Below are 18967 nucleotides of genomic sequence, written 5' to 3'. Positions count from 1 at the left end.
ACCTCCCCACGGAGCTACTCTCAGAGCCTTGGTTTTGTTTATTTCTCTACGGGGTCTGACAATTTCAAAGCCAATCAGACTCGATGGAAATTCAAGGCTGTTTTTCTGTTTTGTTTAGTTTGGTTTTATTTTATTTCTTCGCTACCAATTGGCCATGAATTTTTGGGTAAACAACACAATACGTACAACCAGGTCACTGAATCTCTTCACTTGGTTTAGCTCCTTTGGATGCTGTAATTTATAGGATTTTACTCTCTACCTTATGGTTGTTTATTTTCCTTAATAGCCTTTTATGAGGGGCCTTATCAGAAGCCTTCTGCAAAGTACAGTAAATTATGTCCACAGGGTCAACTTTGTCTTCAGTTTTATTAATCTGGAAATTATAACTGTAATATTTCCTGCAAATGTCTGATACTACGGAAGCCACGAAGGCGGTAATTAACGTGCAATTTGAAGAATTTCTTCCCATATATCCAAACACGGGGAAAAGCAGCAGAGCCACGGGAGACAAACAAACTCAAATGAGAAATTCTGCCACTCTGCTCCTGCCATTCATTCTTCATGTCAATTCCCACTTCCTTTTAACCTCAGAGGCAAAGGTTGGGTCCCTTTGGATAAACACATTGGAGAGAAAGCCTATCCATTTGAGGGGTTTTGAGCATTTTCATAGCCACATAGGGTTTACCGGGTCAGCCATGGCAAAAGCAGGGCAGTGAAGCTTCTGACCTAGGACACCGGGCTGAAGGCCAGGTAATCTTGGGGAATACGGATGTGTCTTTAGGAAACTTCCAGAACAGTCTCCAAGGGGCCAGCCCTGACCTACAGGCAGGCAGCTGAGTGTCTCCTGGCAGATTATCTGGGACGCTGGCCGTCAGCATAGGGAGACTTGGTAGATGAACAGTCAGCATTAGGAAGACTAGACAATGGGGAACAGGACCCCCAAAGCAGAGGCAAGAGTCTAGTCTAAGAGCAAGGCGAGAACAAGTAGTAAGGTGCCCCACAGGGAAGCAAGCGGGACATCAGTGGCCTAAGGACTCAGGATTTTCTGGTGTATGTCACTCGGTCCTCCCCAGTCCTCATGCCAGTTAGACCTGACCATGGCTAGGTGGGGAGTCCCTGAATTCACTCTGCTTCCTCAGCCCTGTGTCCTGTGTGAATGCTGGTCTCCATCTTGCACAACTACACTTACCACCCTTGTTCTTCCCAGCCTGGGGATTGCCCCGGCAGCAGGGTGCAGTCCAAAGGATGTGGGCCCGAGGCCAGATGGGATCAGATTCCAGCTGGACTGAAGAGCCCCATATGATCCTATGTCAAAGACCCCTGGACCCCAACAGCTTTGATAATGACATGGGAAAACACCAGAGGCTCTCAAAGTTCAGCCGATTGCAAAACACCTTCATTATCCCTGCCCCCCCAACCTTTGTATTAACTGTAGTTTACTTAATTTTTTGATTACCTTATAAGCTTATCCATCAGTGACACAAGAAGCACATGTTGGGAGACACTGAAATCATGTCAGTGGCACAGAAGATTCTAGCTTACAGTCAAGACTGGGTAAATGTCCATTTCTTCCCCTGTCCCCCCTGCTCACTCTCCTCTCGGCGCTCTGGTCTGTCTTCCTTTCCCCTTCTCCACCTCACCTCCTCCTTGAACCTGGGTGGAGCCTGTACACCCACCGGTGGCCAGAAGCTCCTGGAAAGAGGCCTGTTTCGACTAAGACGGACCTGGGTAGAATAATGATGGTCTCGCCCCAAACTACAGGCGTCACCTCGGCCCACAGAATCTGGGTGCCCAGACTGGTTCGCCAGGGTGCAGGCATGCAACGGACCTACGAGCGTCAGGTGTCCTGGAGCCCGCCCTTCTTTTAGGGCCAGACCTACATCTGTATTGGATTTTTGACTTCCTGCCCTAAATATTTCCTCCTTTCTCCTTACAGGCGTGCCATTCAAATCCCAGCATCCCTGTGTCAGAAACTCCAGATGATCCCGAAATGGAGGTGGAAGTAAGGGCTTGACTACCAGAGTAGCAGTGGGACAACAAGGCTGCCAGGGCACTTAGGGGCTGACGGGACTTGAGTGTAAGGCTGAGGAAAGGAAGCTTAGGATTTTTCACTTTTGTAGAGACACACGTGAGAGAGGGGCGCAAAAGGAGCACTTCAAGTCTCCCTTTGCTCCCCCGTCCCTGCTTTCCCATCTGGAAGAGGAAGAAGGGGGGAGCCAAGGGGACAAGCCACCACACAGCCACCAAACTGACCCCCCCAGTGCCATGGGTCAGCCCGCAAACCCACTTGGCGAGCAGCGCAAAGGCCCTTGAAAGGCAGGAACAACTCAGAGCTGGGATGGCCCTGCCCTGGTGACGAGGGAGGTCACGAAATCGCTCTGGGGCCTCAGGCAAAGCGATCACTGGGGCTTGAGGGGAAGAGTGGGTCAGTCAGTGACGTCTCAGAAGTGGACCTTTTTGTCTGCCTACCACCAAAACGCTTAGATAAAAAGTGAAGCGTCGCCTCAAACTAGATGTTCTGTATGCCTCTCAACCGAACGCGTGGACATTCGGAAACGCTAGATGTGTACCGACATTTCCGTATCCCTTCGCACAGCAAAAACATGGAAGCCAACAACGGCTTCTCCCTGGAGGCCTTAGGAAGGTCGCAGAGATAAGCTCAGCCAGGTTTAAAACTCCGACTCATGTGGCTACTGAAATATCTCAGGAAAAAAATATGTTTTCCTCAGTGTTGTGGTCTGAGTGTTTCTGTCCCCTCCCCTGCCCCCAGAATCCTATAGTGAAATCTAATCCCCAATGAGGTGGTGTTTGGAGGTGGGGGCGCTTTGGGACATAATTAATTAGGTCATAAGGATGAGGCCTTTGTGGATGGGATTAGCGCCCTTACAGGAAGAGGACGGAGAGCTGCGTCACTCTCTCTCCACCACATGGGAGAGCAGGAAGTTGGCCACCTACAACCGGGAAGAGGGTCCTCACCAGGACCCGATCGTGCAAGCACTCTGATGGCAGACTTCCAGCGTCCTGTTGACAAAGAAATTTCTGCTGTTTATAAGCCCCTCAGTCTACGGTGCTTCATTAGCGCAGCCCGGACTGACTGAGACACTAAGCGAAGATAAAGCTGTATGCGCATCTTTTACTGGAGGTATTGTTGCTCAGGTTAGAGAGCCCCAAGAATGATTACAAAACAGAGTAAAACAAGAAATCTTCAGACCATGGTGACGGATCAGGCCGTCCATGTAAAGGCAACGACTGTTGAGTAAAATGTCAATACCTAGTTGAAATTTTAGTATCAAAAATGTGAAATATTCGGTACTAGGATTTCCACCACAACGAAGCGGTCTAATACGGATTGTCTGCATGTATGAAGTAAAGCATACCAGAGTGATTCTTCGGTAGCTCTGATGAATAACATACACAGAGGAAAAAAAAAATTTTTAATAAGAAACTCTGCGTGTTTTCTACTTCTGAATCTTTTCCTTGGGTGTGAAATGTAGCATAAGACCGTGGCCCACACTTTTTGTACCTTCCTCTGCCTGAGCTAAAATGCTCACTAAAAGGTACGCATTTTGAAGGCTCGTAACCACAGGATACGGAGAGGCTGTATTCCAGTAGGCCACGTGGGGGAAATCAACATTTTTTTTTCCCGTTAAATTTTTCATGGAATTCCTGCTAATAGTATGACAGGTATCTGACAGCAGAAACAGAAGATAAAATAGATACAGAAAGTTATTCGATTAGTGATTGGAAGGAAAGAGGCCAGAGCGTAGCGAGCGACTCCTGCAAATTCTCCTTGCGGAACAAATGGAAGTCAGACGAAATCGGTGGGGTTGGACCAAGTTAAGAAATCTGAGTTCTAATTTGAGAAGCATAGTGAGCATATGATGCCGATGAGACACCAAAAGGACAAACCACCCCCCTCATGGAGGAAAATTGGCGAAAGCCACACAATCGGCGGATCGGAGGGGTTGAAGTGCGTGCCCCGCCCGGAGTGTGTACGTTTACACACCCGAGAGGAGGCTTCGCTGCGGAGCACAGCAGCATGAAGTCAGAGCAGGGCTTGGGGAGAGCCCCAGATTCTTCCTCTTCCCCTTTCCACTAAAAGGAGAAACTGGAAAGAGATCCACTTCCCCGCTCTGTGCCTGGGGATACGGTATTTCTGGCACAACGGCGAGAACCAGGTCCGTAAGCACGAAACACAGGTCTCACTATAGAATTGATCTATATGTGGTGTGTGATAGTCTATTATGGGTTTGTGTGGGGCTGGATCGGGTTAAATACCCCGAATCCACGTCGTCCTTCGGCATACAAAAATACTGGCTTGGAAGAGATTTCTCGGTAATGAATATAATGCAGAATAATGAACGGTGGCCAAAAAGAGAAAAGATGTAAAGCCAATCAAAGCAAGGGCAGATGTTTAAAACGTCTTTTGCTCTTCGGGATTGTGATCCAACAAAAGCAATTATGTTTCTGCTTTTCTCAACTTCCAAACAGGAGAGAGGCACTCTGAGGTTTTCCCGTTCTCTGGCCCCATCTCTGCTTTGGATACTGAACGGGCAGTGGGGGGTGGGGATCAGGACGTCACGCGTAGCCAACGGCCGCCGATGACAAGCAAGGCTCAGAATTTGGGACAGACAGTGAGGGGAAGGCGCTCCAGACCGCGGAGGAGAAATACATATATTCAAAGATCGCAGATAGGCACATATCGAGAAACCCAATTAAGCTCTGCTTTCCATCAGATGAAAGAATGATGAAAACAAAACCATCGCTCCACACACAAGTGGGAATGGTGTCAGGTGGTCTGCCTGCAAGGTCAGGAAGAGGGATGGCCGAGGCCTCTGTCACCAGGGAATAGGGCCACAAGATGCACTTTTCGGTGTCTAAGGCACCTGGCTCAGTGACCCCCCCCGCCCCCCCCCCCCCCCCCACGATCTTTACCAGTGGAAGGGCTGGGGTGAAATAACAGTGCCGTGGTTTGAGCGTATCTCAGAACGGGGCCATAAAATATGTATACCGCATAGGTGCGGTTACACATTAGCAACTGACAACCGCACCGCAGATAAAGGGGTCCTTACTCTGTGCGCAACGTGATAGAAAAACACGCGTTGGGTGAAGAAGAGAGAAGAACCACGCACGGGAAACCCGTTTTATTTTACTCCTTATATGTACAAACATGAATAATTTGACGTGATGTTTAGACAGTTTCTCCCTAACTTAAGTCTTTTAATTAAAATGAAAGGAAGGAAATACGCTTTAAATATGAATACGAGAAGGTGTGAGTTGGCAGCCCCAGCCGGCACCCTCCTCTCTCTCTGTTGTTAGAGAGCACAATCAGATCTCGTCTGCCCGCGCTGCCTTTTCATAATGTTTACGGTTGTTTGAGGTAACGCATAAACCATGCCGAGTGTGATATCCCCCTTATTACGTGTCAGGGGCACGTATTAAACTGGAGCCGGTCCCTTAGTCTGCTATTTGCTTTTGTGGCAAATCGCTCAATGTATTTTCCGCGACTCACCAGGCAATATCGCGGGGGGCTGCCTGCGGCCCGGAAGGTAAATGCTAACTTTTCAGCCGGTGCCCAACAGCACGCCCTGGGCTCAGCACGCGCTGAACGAGAGCAGTATATTCTGGGCCGAAAAACGGGCTCGGACGTTGGTCCTAATAAATTACGTGATTATTAAAATGCTGCTCAGCTCCAGCCCATATTATTTTATTTTGCCTTTTGCCGGCTCCCCGGCCGCCTGCTCTCTCTCTCGCGCGCGCGCGCTTCTGTTTTCTGTGTGCTTTACTTATAAAATGCTAAACAAGTTTTGATATTTACCTGTTTATGATTAAATTGCAAAATGATCTGCTTAGTTCTGTTCTAAATTAAGGTCTGCATTAAATGTCATAGCATTTATCTTTCATAAAACGAGACAGCAAGGACACTAATTTCCGAGGTATTCAATCACTGCCCTGTGCCACTTGAGAGACAGTCCAGGAGCGAGCCTGCCCACAGTTCACAGCTCACTGACAGCCCTGAGATGGAATCATAAAAGTCAATTCATCATTAAAAGCTGTTACAAGCACATATCGAACCAGTCTGGCACAAAATGTTAATCAGTCCAATATCAATATAATAAATTCCTGCAAATTGGAGCGATCGATACGTTTAGGGCCTAATGAATCAATTTGAGGGCACTGGGCCGCTCCTTGGGGTCCCCATGACATGGCAGCCAGGCGAGTCCTCTATCTCCAGGCGCCACGCCAGCAGAGGTCACCTATCCTAACAGGCTGTTCACTTCAGCTGCAGTTACCACGGTGACAGCATGTCACTGTTGCCCTAGTGTCCTTCTAGGTAAGGTGGAAACCAATGCATCACTGCCCTTGATGGATTTGTCAATAATACTTAGCAGGGGAGGGGGCCCGCTCACATAACCCTCGCAGGTCTGCAGTCCCTGAGCAGTTTGGTGTGATTTAATTGTCTGAAGACGCGTGTGCTGCTGCATATATGCAGGGACTAAGCAGTGGTCGCAGGGAAGGGGGAGTCGGCGGTCCGGCCGGCTGCGTTCGGGAAAACAGCACAGGGGATAACAGGTAGCCGGAGCCGTGGCCGGGTTGGTGTTACATTAACCAAGTCGCTGTGTAAGTAAGAAATAACCTGGAGCCTCTCAGATTAAGAATTTATTAGCTACAAAATTTTAATACATTACTCATGAGTGGAAATGGAGTTGCGTATTAATCCCCCCAAGGCTCACACTCCACGGCAACATTTCTAGACACCTGCTTACAGACTGTAGATGTTCGCCAAGAAAAGTCCGTCAGGGTAAATTTGGGGCAGCCGGGATGATTGGTGGGGGTCTCTCTCCTCTCTCTCTCTCTCTCTCTCTCTCTCTCTGCCTCCCCCTCCCCCGCCAGTCTCTCCTCAGCACCAATTATCTGCAGCCTCCTCCCCCTCTGCCCAAACAGAACTGTGACTCCGAAGGCTTGAAGCAGACAGGACGCACAGAAATGGGATTTTCAACCAGTCTCTTCATCATCTGTTTTTAAAAACCAGAGAGTTTTTCATGTTTCAAAGCATTTTATCTTTCGCCATGCCTATTAAAACTGACCAGTGAATGGAGCCAAGAGCAGTTTCGGGATTGCAGAGTGACATGAATCCTCTTTAGAAATAAAAGAAATCTCGGCTGCCGAGACTCTGGGGAATCACCGCGTTCCAGAACCTTCACTGTCATTTAACATAAAACATAAAGGTTACCACTGAATAGAATAATATCCTGGCTGATTATTTTAATAGTCTCAAAGTACAACTTTTTCCCCTGGATCGCTGTTACGTAAGGCAGGGGCTATGCCTGCTTCTCAGGTGTTGCTACGGTTTCCCCCTGCATCAGTAGGGCAGTGGCCTCCTGTTCAGTCCCCGGCAGTCGCCGTGTACTTCTTCCTTGCAGTCACGTATTCCCTTTTAGAAACGTGGAAGCTACGCCCGCCTGGAGAAACGTTCGTTTCTACCAGCTACTTATTTTAAAAGATTTGTTTTCTGACCTGGATAAAAAGGACAGGGGAAAAAAAATCAGTTTTTATCATGGTGGCCTGAATTAGAGGGAACATCAAAATAAATTGCAAATTCTACGCCAAAGAAATACCTATTCAACGCACTGAGACAGGGTGATGTTAAGGGTGTGCAGACAAAGGTAACCCAGCGTCTCCACTTAATTGCCCTGGCATCGCGCTCGGTTCCTCCAGCTACAGTCTGAGAGCTAAAAATCTCTCATTGTTATTAATTGTATTCCTTTTAGAATGTAATGTCATATCGCTGCGGGCTGAGCTAATGAAACATACCCATATTACCAAAATAGGCATATTTCTTTTTGTTCGACGCATTCTATCAAAACTGTCTACGAAAGACCTTGTGTTAAAGATCCTTTCAGAGAGTATGATAAAGAGTATCTCAACTACCTCAACATTTCTATTACACGATTACTAAAATGCCCAGGAGGACCAAACAATATAGTGTGAATTCAGTTATCCTATAAGACTTTGGAAATATCGCTAATTCCTGCCTCTGATTTATGTTAATATTAATGCTAGATTACATGCTATGGCTTCTGAACAGGCACTGCATACCAATTCGCACAAAGGCAGGGCGCTCCCATGCACCAGAGCTATATGCCTCTATTATAATGAGAATCTGAATTATTTATCTCTATTTATCCTACAGGAGTTCGCTCGACCCCACTCCCATTTTCTCTTCCTACGGAACATCAATGCGTGTAAACATGACTTCATAGCGGCTGCACTCTTCATACGTCCTGTCCTTTTTCAGCCACAAGGCACAGCGCGATAGGCAGGCGACGAAAATGTTACACCGCTAAGAGAATTCATGTAAGCATTTATTTGAGGTAAGCCCTCCTAATTAAGTCAACTTTAACACAGACACACAAATGGCAGCATGCATGCATATGTGTCTGGCGTCTCGACTACGTCTGGTGAGCCCAAAGGAAGTCAGGCAGCAGCGGGCCAAGGAGACAGCTAATAAATTCAGTCTCTCCCTTCTGTAACCTCTCTGTTGGAGAAACAGTTGCCTGTGGGGGACTCTGCGGGTTCTTTGGCTTGCACCCGCATCAGCCTCCAGAGATGATTTGGTGACTCTGATTTTGCTTTGAGGCTCAACTCGGCCTGGTCAATGGCGGGACCAGTGTTTCGGGCTCCCCCTTGCTCAAGGACCCCGTAGAAAGGCTGAGGAGGCTTCCTTGAAACCTTTAGGAAGGCTTGGCCCCGTAGCTATGGAAGGCGCATGAGTCCGGGTTCTCCAGAGAAACAGACCCAGTAGAAGGTACGTATGTATCAGAAGGAACGGACTCGTGCAATATGGAGGCCGAGAAGTCCCACGGTCTGCCGTCTACAAGCTGGAGACCCAGGAAGGCCAATGACGTAGCTCCAGGCTGAGTCTGAAGGCCTGACAACTAGGGAAGCCAACAGTGTGAGTCCCAGTCGGAGGGCCGGAGAAGACCGATGTCCCGGACGGAGAGAGAGCTCGAATTCTCCCTGCACCTTTTTGGTCTCTTCATGCTCTCAGTGGATTGCATGATGCCCACCCACACTGGAGAAGGCCATCTGCTTTCCCCAGTTCGCTAATTCAAATGCCAATCACATCCAGAAACAACCCCGCAGACACATCCAGAAATGATGTCTTACGAGCTATCTGGTCATCCCTTAGCCCAGTCAAATTGACACATAAAATTAACCAGCACAAATGACCTCAGCTCTCGGGGCTGGGGAAGATTCCAGAGGGCCTGCTATGTGACATAAAACATGGTGGGAAACTGTGGCAAAGCATTTGCAGAGCTTTTCAAAACTGGTATTTCCATCAGAAGAAGAGTGAGTCGCCAGCGCTTGGAATTCTCAGTGTTTTCCGTGGCACATAAAAAGAACACCCTGTCGGAGGGTCAGTTACTCAAGGCTGGTAATAGTAGGTTGCACAATTATCCAAACCTATTAGAGTATAATCTGTCAGATGCCACCGACAGGCCCAATGTAAGGTGCATACACAATGAACTAGATAAACAGAAAATTCTGAAACAGAAGACTGTATTTCCATATAAAAACAGACCAAAAAAATCAGATGGCAGGGGTGCTTGGATGGCTCAGTCAGTTAAGTGTCCAGCTCTTCATTTTGGCTCAGGTCATGGTCCCAGGGTTGTGGGATCGAGCTCCACACCCAGTGTGGAGCTTAAGATTCTCTCTCCCTTTCTCTCTCTCTCCCTCTGCTCCTCTCCCCTGCTTGTGCTCTGTCTCTCTCTCTCTCTCAAATTAAGAAAAAAAATTTTTTTTTAATTTTATTTTTGGGACAGAGAAAGACAGAGCATGAACGGGGGAGGGGCAGAGAGAGAGGGAGACACAGAATCGGAAACAGGCTCCAGGCTCCGAGCCATCAGCCCAGAGCCTGACGCGGGGCTCGAACTCACGGACCGCGAGATCGTGACCAGAGCCGAAGTCGGACGCTTAACCGACTGAGCCACCCAGGCGCCCCAAGGAAAAATTTTTTAATAAAAAAAATCAAATGGTCGGGGCGCCTGGGTGGCGCAGTCGGTTAAGCGTCCGACTTCGGCTCTGGTCACGATCTCGCGGTCCGTGAGTTCGAGCCCCGCGTCAGGCTCTGGGCTGATGGCTCGGAGCCTGGAGCCTGTTTCCGATTCTGTGTCTCCCTCTCTCTCTGCCCCTCCCCCGTTCATGCTCTGTCTTTCTCTGTCCCAAAAATAAAATTAAAAAAAAATTAAAAAAAAATCAAATGGTAAAGTATTAATGAGCATATAGGCAAATGGCAACCCGGTAGACTTAATCCAGTTAATAGCCAACAATTTGTGGAAAGTGAGTCTAAAACAAGAATACTGAAATGTTAGGATAGTGGGACTGGGGCTGAGAATCATGTGGGACGCAATAATTTAATATTATTTTACATTGTTCCTTACCCAACTCATGGTACAATATATAACATAATACACACACTTCCTTAGTGTATCCCGTACAAGTGCAAACTCAGATGTGTATTCAGATTGGCTATTGGTTGCTGTTACGCATTTCCGGTTCCCAAAGAGGAGAGGCTGGAGTTCTCAAGGCCGTGGTACCGTGGTTTCAGGGAGACGCATGGAGGGATCCGGAAGCCAAGCCAATGGGCAACGGCAGGAAGTGAACTTCGGGGAGGAGAGAGAGAGAGTCTGGATCTCTGTGTCCACCGAGGTCCTCAAGCTCAGTCTGTCCAGTTGGGTGCCTGAAACAGGTGCTAACTAACTGGGAGATTCCAGGAATGGAGCCACGATTCCAGGAATCCCAGCCAGCCCAAGCCCTCAAATCAACCCCACGGATTTTTAAGCGATACAGACAACTACCATCACGGCAACAAGGCCCAGCTGGGACCAAGATGGGTTTGGAATGAGCAGCTGAACACCTGGAACTCTTAGCTGGCTAGCAGCTCACGTCCATCCCGGTCTATTAAGCCCCCAGTAACACGACCTTTCATTTTACACAATTGAATTTTTGGATTCCATTCTTGGCACTATGGCAGGCTTTTCCCGTACATTATCTTTCTTTGAAAATCTCTTCCTACTCAAAAAAAGAAAACACATGCGTGCAGCTTGGAAAATAGACCATACAAGTGTGTATAAAGTGAGACTCCTCATTCCTCTCACCCTCCAGAGTTAACCCCGGTGACTGCTGGATGCACGTTATTTCAGATTTTTTATTTGTGCAGGTAAGTTTTGTTTCCACAAAGCTCGGTATGCCCTGGTATTAGACATTAATGGGTGTAGCAGTTTCCCAGGGCTTCTGTAACAAATTGCTACAAAGCAGGCGCCTTAAAACAGCAGAAATGGGGGCGCCTGGGTGGCTCAGTCGGTTAAGCGGTTAAGCGTCCGACTTCAGCTCAGGTCATGATCTCGCGGTCCATGAGTTCAAGCCCCGCGTCAGGCTCTGTGCTGATGGCTCAGAGCCTGGAGCCTGTTTCAGATTCTGTGTCTCCCTCTCTCTCTGACCCTCCCCCATTCATGCTCTGTCTCTCTCTGTCTCAAAAATAAATAAACGTTAAAAAAAAATTAAAAAAAAAAAAACAGCAGAAATGTATTCTCTTGCAGTGCTGGAGACCAGAAGTTCGCAATCAAGGTGTCAGCAGGGCCACACGTCCCCTGAGGTTCTAGAAGAGAGATGGTTGCATATCTCTCTCCTAGCTTCTGGAGGCTCCCAGAAATTCATGGCATTCCTTTGTTTGTTGTTTCTTCACCCCATTCCTGCCTCTGCTTTTGCATGGCTGTCTTTCTCTCGTGGATTTTTGGGACTACAGTTTCCTCCTCTTGAAAGGACACCACCAGTCACCGAACTAGTGTCTACCCTCATCCAGGAGGACCTCGTGTTCACTTGATGACATCTGCGAAGACCCTCTCTCCAAATACGGTCACATTCACAGGTTCCTGGGGTTCGGGCTTGAATGTATTTTTGGTGGAACACAATTCAACCCCACAACAATGTGGAAACATTTGGCCGGAGATATCCTTTGGAAGTCGTGAAAAAAATAAGTGGTATTTAAACCCACAGAACTAAATGAGTTCCATTGTGTTTTAAACTTTAACTTGGTCTTTTTGTTTCTTTTTTTTCTAATTTTTTAAATTTATTTAAAAAATTTTTTTTAATGTTTTTTTAAAATTTATTCTTGAGAGAGAGAGAGAGAGAGAGAGCATGAGCGAGGAAGGAGCAGAGCAAGAGAGGGACACAGAATCCAAAGCAGGCTCCAGGCTCTGAGCTGTCAGCACAGAGCCCGACACGGGGCTCGAACTCACAGGCCGTGAGATCATGACCTGAGTCGAAGTCGGGTGCTCAACCGACTGAGCTACCCAGGTTCCCCTATTTATCTCTCAAAAAAGAGAGAGAGCAAGCAAGGGAGGGGCAGAGAGAAGAAGAGAGAGAGAATCCCAAGCGGGCTCCACGTTGCCAGAGTGGACCCCGTCGTTGGGCTCGAACTCACAAACTGGGAGATCACGACCTGGGCCCAAACCAAGTGTCAGACGCTCAACCGACTGAGCCACCCAGGCGCCCCTGCCTTCTTGCTTCTTCTACAAACAACTTTTTATGTTTATGTCATCTAAGTTGACAGCTATTTCCTGCATGGTTTCAAACATTGCAGCACCCATGGAAAGGTCCCCCTCACTCTGAGATTACAGAAATAGTCGCTTTTTCCCCCATAGAACTTTGGTCCATTTAAATTTATTTTTGCCAAAAGGAGAATAGAGATGCAGCTTTATTCTTTCAACGGCTTAGTTAACCAGCCTAACAATAGGTTTTTAATAATCCAAACTTTCTGCACGGATATGACACTTTTGTGCCATAGAAAACGTGCAGATATATTTGGGGGCAATTTCTTCACCGTCCATTTGATCCTTTAATGTGCTTGTCTATCTCTCTACCTGCAAGAGCTCCCTGTTTTAATCACCGTGGTTTTATTCACATTTTTTGTAGCTGGTAGAGACTCTTTTCTGCCACTGCCATTTCCCCCCCCAAATGGCGTGGCTATTCCCAGAGAAACATTTATTCTTTCAGATGAACTTTGGTATCATTTTGTCATGTTAAAAAAGGAAAAAAAAAAAAAAAACCACTTCTGTTGGGATTGCCCTGATAGCCTCTGTGGGAAAAAGCTGTTTCTCCTTTATGCACATCTTCCCCCCCCGCCCTTTCTTCCGTAGTCCCTCGGCAGATTCTTTTTCGTTTTCTTCACGTAGGTTTTGGACACTTCTTGTGTCATTTATTTTTAGACGCTTCGTGTTTTGTTTGTTTTCTGTTGTGAATGGGATCTCTGAATTACACCCTGATTTCTCCTCCTACTCATTCTCCACATCAATCTGTTCGCAAGCCCTAGAGATTCTCTCTGCATCGGAAATATATAGCAAAGCTACGCACGGTTCCCTGTCGCTACCTCCCTCCTCCCGCCACCATCTCCTCCCATGTAGGTCGAAGATTATTCTCTTTCCACCCTTACTTCCTGCCAGCCATTCATTCTCTACATAGCAGCCCGAGCCAGCTTCTCAAGGGAACATTAAATGACATCACCGCTATTCCCCTGAAAGCCCTTCCTTCAATGGCGTCCTCTTGCAGTGACAAGACACTCCGTGTCTCGAAGTTGTCCTATGTGCTCCTGCTCTGAGCCCCTTCCTCGCCAAGCTGAATCCGCACTCTCAGACATGCTAAGCTCTTTGCCTCCAGCTTCTTTCACCTTCCCCGTCTTGCGTCTCCTTCTTCATTCCCTCCCCCAGCTCTTTGCATGACTGGCTTCTTCTCCTCCTTCATGTGCCAGCTCACCTTCCACCTCGTAGGAGACACCATCCCGGCCACTGTCCCTAATTCCGTTATCCCAGCCCATCCGTGTCCTGGCTTCCTTCACGGCACGTACCGCTGTCTGAAAAGTCCGATTTGTCTATGTATGTCTTTGCTTGTTTGTGTATTGCTTATCTCCTCAAATTACCAGGCGGGTGTTGGGGAAAACGGGCTGGGTCCCCAATGCTCGGCACAAAGGAGCCCCTCAGGAAAACTGTCTTGAATAAAGAGAATGTTCTCTCCCCTTGTTTCCTTCTGTCTTCTGTCTGGTTAAAAGCTTTTTGTTTTTTTTTTTCAGTAAGTGGCCACATATTTCTATTGCTTTCATTTAAAAAAAATTCTTTTGTAATGTTTTTATTTATTTTTGAGACAGAGAAAGACAGAGCATGAGCAGGGGAGGGGCAGAGAGAGAGGGAGACGCAGAATCCGAAGCAGGCTCCAGGCTCCGGAGCTGTCAGCACAGAGCCTGACACGGGGCTCGAACCCACGAACTGTGACATCATGACCTGAGCCGAAGTCAGATGCTTAACCTACTGAGCCACCCAGGTGCCCCTCTTTTGCTTTTAAATAAGATTTTATTTAATTCCCATGGAGTTTCCAAGGTATACAGTCAAATCATAGCATCTGCAAATAATACTAATGTCACCTCCTCTCTTAGGTGGACTATTTGCACCTCTTATTCTGTGGTTTTAATTCTTTTGACTAGTACTTCTGGCATAATTGTAAATAATATGGATGATAATAGAGACCCTTGACCTGCTATTGATGTTAACGGAAACACTTCTGTTTTAGGGTTTTACCCAAAACCACAATACTAGGATACTAACATTGAAATGAATGTGTGTGTGTGTGTGTGTGTGTGTGTAGTTCATCATTTTAAGGAAGTATGAATCTAGACCCATTACAGGAAGGCTTTTGTAAAAATCAGCATAGGATATTATCTCTAAGACACATGTTAGCCTTTACTGAGATTAACCAATGATTGGTGATTAATTTATTAAAGTAGTGATTTATATTAACAGATTTCTTAACATTGAATTACTATTGCATTCTGAAGTGGTCTCCACCTGACTTTTTTTAATAGACTGCCATTTCTATTTGCTGATATTTTATTCAGAATCTTGGCAGCAATATGGATGAGTACCCATACATGTAGGTGGTTCCTCGTATACGGTTCACTTTCCAGGGCTGTCATTGATGAATGCACTTTGGAAAAAGAACATTTCTAGAAGTGAAGTCAAGATAGAGAAAGAAAAAAAAAACCCAGGATTGAGAATCATATCATCACATAGGTTTATAATATGGTAAAAATTTGATAATTTTGTCGAAATGCCTAAAGTTCGATCACAGTTGATAAAATGCCCTGCTGAATTAGTGTGTTCATTTCAAAACATGGCTCTGAGTCAGAAGCTGAGAAGGTACAATCATTCTTTAACAGAAAAGGCACAAGATTGCAGAGGACAAGCTGGAGTGATCTTTTAAGTGCATGGGACCACCCCCTCTAAGGAGACAGAAATGGCAAGTGGTCTCCATGGGCATAGTTTTCCCAGTGGTGCTCTGGGTCCACTGTGATCACATGATCCTCTATAAGCTAAAGGTGGTACACATACAGAGTGGAAGCTCAGACTGAATGTAATCAAGCAACAGGGAAGAGGGTTTCCCTTTTACCCTGCAGTGTAACCAGTCAGGGTTGCTCAAATCCAGTTTAAATGTGGTTTCACTAAAGACTTTCCAATGGTCTACAGCAAAGAATGCAAGAATCAATCCCTAATCTAAGCAATGCCTGTAGCCATCAGTCATGCTACAATATTTAACTTACTTCCTCAATTGCTGAGACTAGATAATGATGCTTAGTTCATTATGGGCTAATGATAATACTAGAAAACACTTTGTTTGGCCGAATGGACAGAAGTCTATCCCTTAGTACATTTTTTTTCCTCTTTCTTTTTTAGTGCTTGCACTTTTTAAAGATTCCTAGAGAACCAGATGGGTGATGGAAAGTCTCAAAATACCAGGTTTCACATGTAATACTAATATTAGGAGAAAAGAAGTGACGTTAGAAATCATTTAGTTATTCTGAAATCTGTCCCTTTGGGGAAACAGCATCAGAATTAGAAAAGAATTAACCATGTAACATTGTGTTCTCACATCCTCAACACAACTTGTGAATCACGAGGCAAAAAACCCCCTTCAAACGGTTGCCCCGAGCCCTACTCTGAGCCCAGGCTTCTGCCTTCCACATGAGAGAGAATTTCCAAACTGCCTGATGAGGGGGTAACCATGGTCCATGGTTTCCATGTGGAAAATGACCCAAACAAAGATGCTACCCTGGGAAACCAGTTGACTGATGTGTGAGTCAATTCAAGAAACCAGGTGCCCTAAGATGAACTATCTCCAGAACCTTTGATCTAGAGTCACCCAAGTGGCTGACCCTTTCACTGGCCTGACTGGCCATGGCCTTCTGGATCTGTGTTAGTCCTTCGGCCATGGCTGTACCTTGTTGCAGCCGCCTTGGGGCCAGTTCCCTGCGACCACTCCCTGCCCTAGTGCGGGCTGGGCCGGGTCAGGCTGCTTCCCAGCTGGGCCCCCGCAGGCCACAGCCAAATCCCGTTTTGACACGAAACCATTTAAATGGAAATCCAGTTTTACAAAGCACAAGTGACCAGTAATGAAGACGTGAATGATGCTTATGAGAATTTTATTTAATTTAAAATCAATTGTGTATTCTAATTCATTAATAAAGGGGAAAGAAAGAATACAGGAGTGCTTCATCTCATGTCGTTATTCAACTAGAAGAGAGTACTTCTTCATGTAAGATTCTCCGGGAAATTGTCAATTTCCCATTTTCCCTGAAAATTCTATTTTTAATAGAAGAACTCAGGTCCAGGTCATTCCGTAAAAATTAGATTTGACTTTGCTGGACATTACATAAACAAGAAGAAAAGGTCCAACCGAGTACTTGACTGAATTTTTCACAATGCATTTTTGTTACTGTATGGATGCTCTAAAAATACATTATTAGGAACAAAACAACTTGGTTTTGGTAGTAATAAAGTATCTGAGGGAAATAATATCCTAATATTGTTATGACAGAATTAAAGACTAAAAAATATGCTGTAAAGAGGGTCTGCTAGATTCTTCGTGGGGCTGAAGCCCTCGCCTTCCTTGGGCTCCTCTGCTTTCTTTTGGGGCTTCAGTCAAGGTCAAGGGTGGATAATGGTTTGAATGCAGTGGGCAGGAAGGAAAAGTGCCTTCAAAATTCCCTTCGCCCTGCTCGGCAGGCCCTTGGGAGACATTCTTCTGCCTTTTCACTTATAGCCAGGCCATGTGGGCAAGTCACTTACACTTCCTAGGTCTTACTCCGCTCATCTTTGAAAATACAGTACCTGCCTCATAGGACCGAAGTGAAGATTAAGTGAGAGGTTACTTATCACCACGTGCGACAGGGAAATGCTTAGTAGACATCCAAATACGGAATACAGTCAGTATTCCAGAAACGTTAGCTGATCCTACAATTGCCCTTGAAAGACAGGATACAACTCTCCAAATGGAGAAAGGATTTTGAATATATTCAGAGTTTAGCAAATGGCTATTTTATTTTCTATTTTATTTATTTATTTTTTTTACCAAAATAAGATCCAGTTGGCTTTAAGAAAGAGTACAACTGGGGATGCCTGGGTGGCTCAGTCGGTTAAGCATCTGACTTCGGCTCAGGTCGTGATCTCGTGGTTCGTGGACTCGAGCCCCATGTCAGGCTCTGTGCTGACAGCTCGGAGCCTGGTGCCCACTTCAGATTCTGTGTCTCCCTCTCTCTCTGCCCCTCCCCTGCTCCGTACTCTGTCTCTTTCTCTCTCTCTCTCTCAAAAATAAATAATAAACACTAAAAAAAAAAAAAAAAAGAGTACCACTGTACATATTTAAATATGCTGACTGGTCACGTATATGTTGAAAGGGAGTCGCTGGCAGTGAGAGCCCATGAAGGGGCTGGGCCTGTGCTACACGATGGTCAAGGAGTAGAGAGGGGCAGAGGGGGCCTTGGGGTGAGGAGTATGGTGGGACCCATGTCCTGGAAGTGTGTGAAAAGAGCATTTCCCAGCAGGTGGTAGCTAGCTGTAATGAGTGGGAAACTCCAGCTTACCACCAGTGTTTCAAGTCAGGTTTAAAACGAAGGCCGGAGGGGCGCCTGGGTGGCGCAGTCAGTTGAGCGTCCGACTTCAGCCAGGTCACGATCTCGCGGTCCGGGAGTTCGAGCCCCGCGTCGGGCTCTGGGCTGATGGCTCAGAGCCTGGAGCCTGTTTCCGATTCTGTGTCTCCCTCTCTCTCTGCCCCTCCCCCGTTCATGCTCTGTCTCTCTCTGTCCCAAAAATAAATAAACGTTGAAAAAAAAAAAAAAAACGAAGGCCGGGAGGCACCTGGCTAGGGCAGTCGGGTGAGCATCTGACTCTTGATTTCCACTCAGGTCAAGATCTCCCGATTCGTGGGTTCCAGTCCTGCACTGACTCTGAGCTGACGGTGCAGAGCCTCCCTGGGACTCTCTTTCTCCCCCTCTCTCTCTGCCCCTCCTCCGCTTGTGCTCTGACTTTCTCTTTCAAAAATAAATAAATAAATAAACTTTAAAAACAAAAACAAGTAACATGACCTGAAGGTCAAGAGGAGAGGGGACAGAAAAGGTGGAGGAGGAAGGGGAGGACAACCATAAAGAGGGGGCAATCCAAGCTTGGATCCAGGCAAAGCTGATTGAGAAAACCTGGCCTTACCAGAGAGCCCCACAAGCCAAGTGCTCAGTCATTAGGTTTGGGGAATATGGTCTCTTCTACTTTGGGGGAAGGAAGGAAGGAAGGAAGGAAGGAGAGAAGGAGGAAGGAAGAAAGGGAGAAAGAGGGGAGGGAAGAAGGAAGGAAGGAAGGAAGGAAGGAAGGAAGGAAAGAGGGAGGGAGGGGAGGAAGGGAGGGAAGGAAAAACTGTAATCAATGTATTAAAAAGTATGGACAGGACTTTGTTTAAATTAATATACAAGTGTAAGCATTATATAATGTTGTTACATTGAGAATTTAAGAGCTAACTTTCACGGGGGCTCCTGGGTGGTTCAGTCAGTTGAGTGTCCGACTTCTGCTCAGGTCATGATCTCACGGTTCGT

The sequence above is a fragment of the Prionailurus bengalensis genome, chromosome A3 (genome assembly GCF_016509475.1).
Source record: "Prionailurus bengalensis isolate Pbe53 chromosome A3, Fcat_Pben_1.1_paternal_pri, whole genome shotgun sequence".
Taxonomy (NCBI): domain Eukaryota; kingdom Metazoa; phylum Chordata; class Mammalia; order Carnivora; family Felidae; genus Prionailurus; species Prionailurus bengalensis.
The sequence above is the reverse complement of the archived record's forward strand: the minus strand, read 5'-3'. Positions refer to the sequence as shown.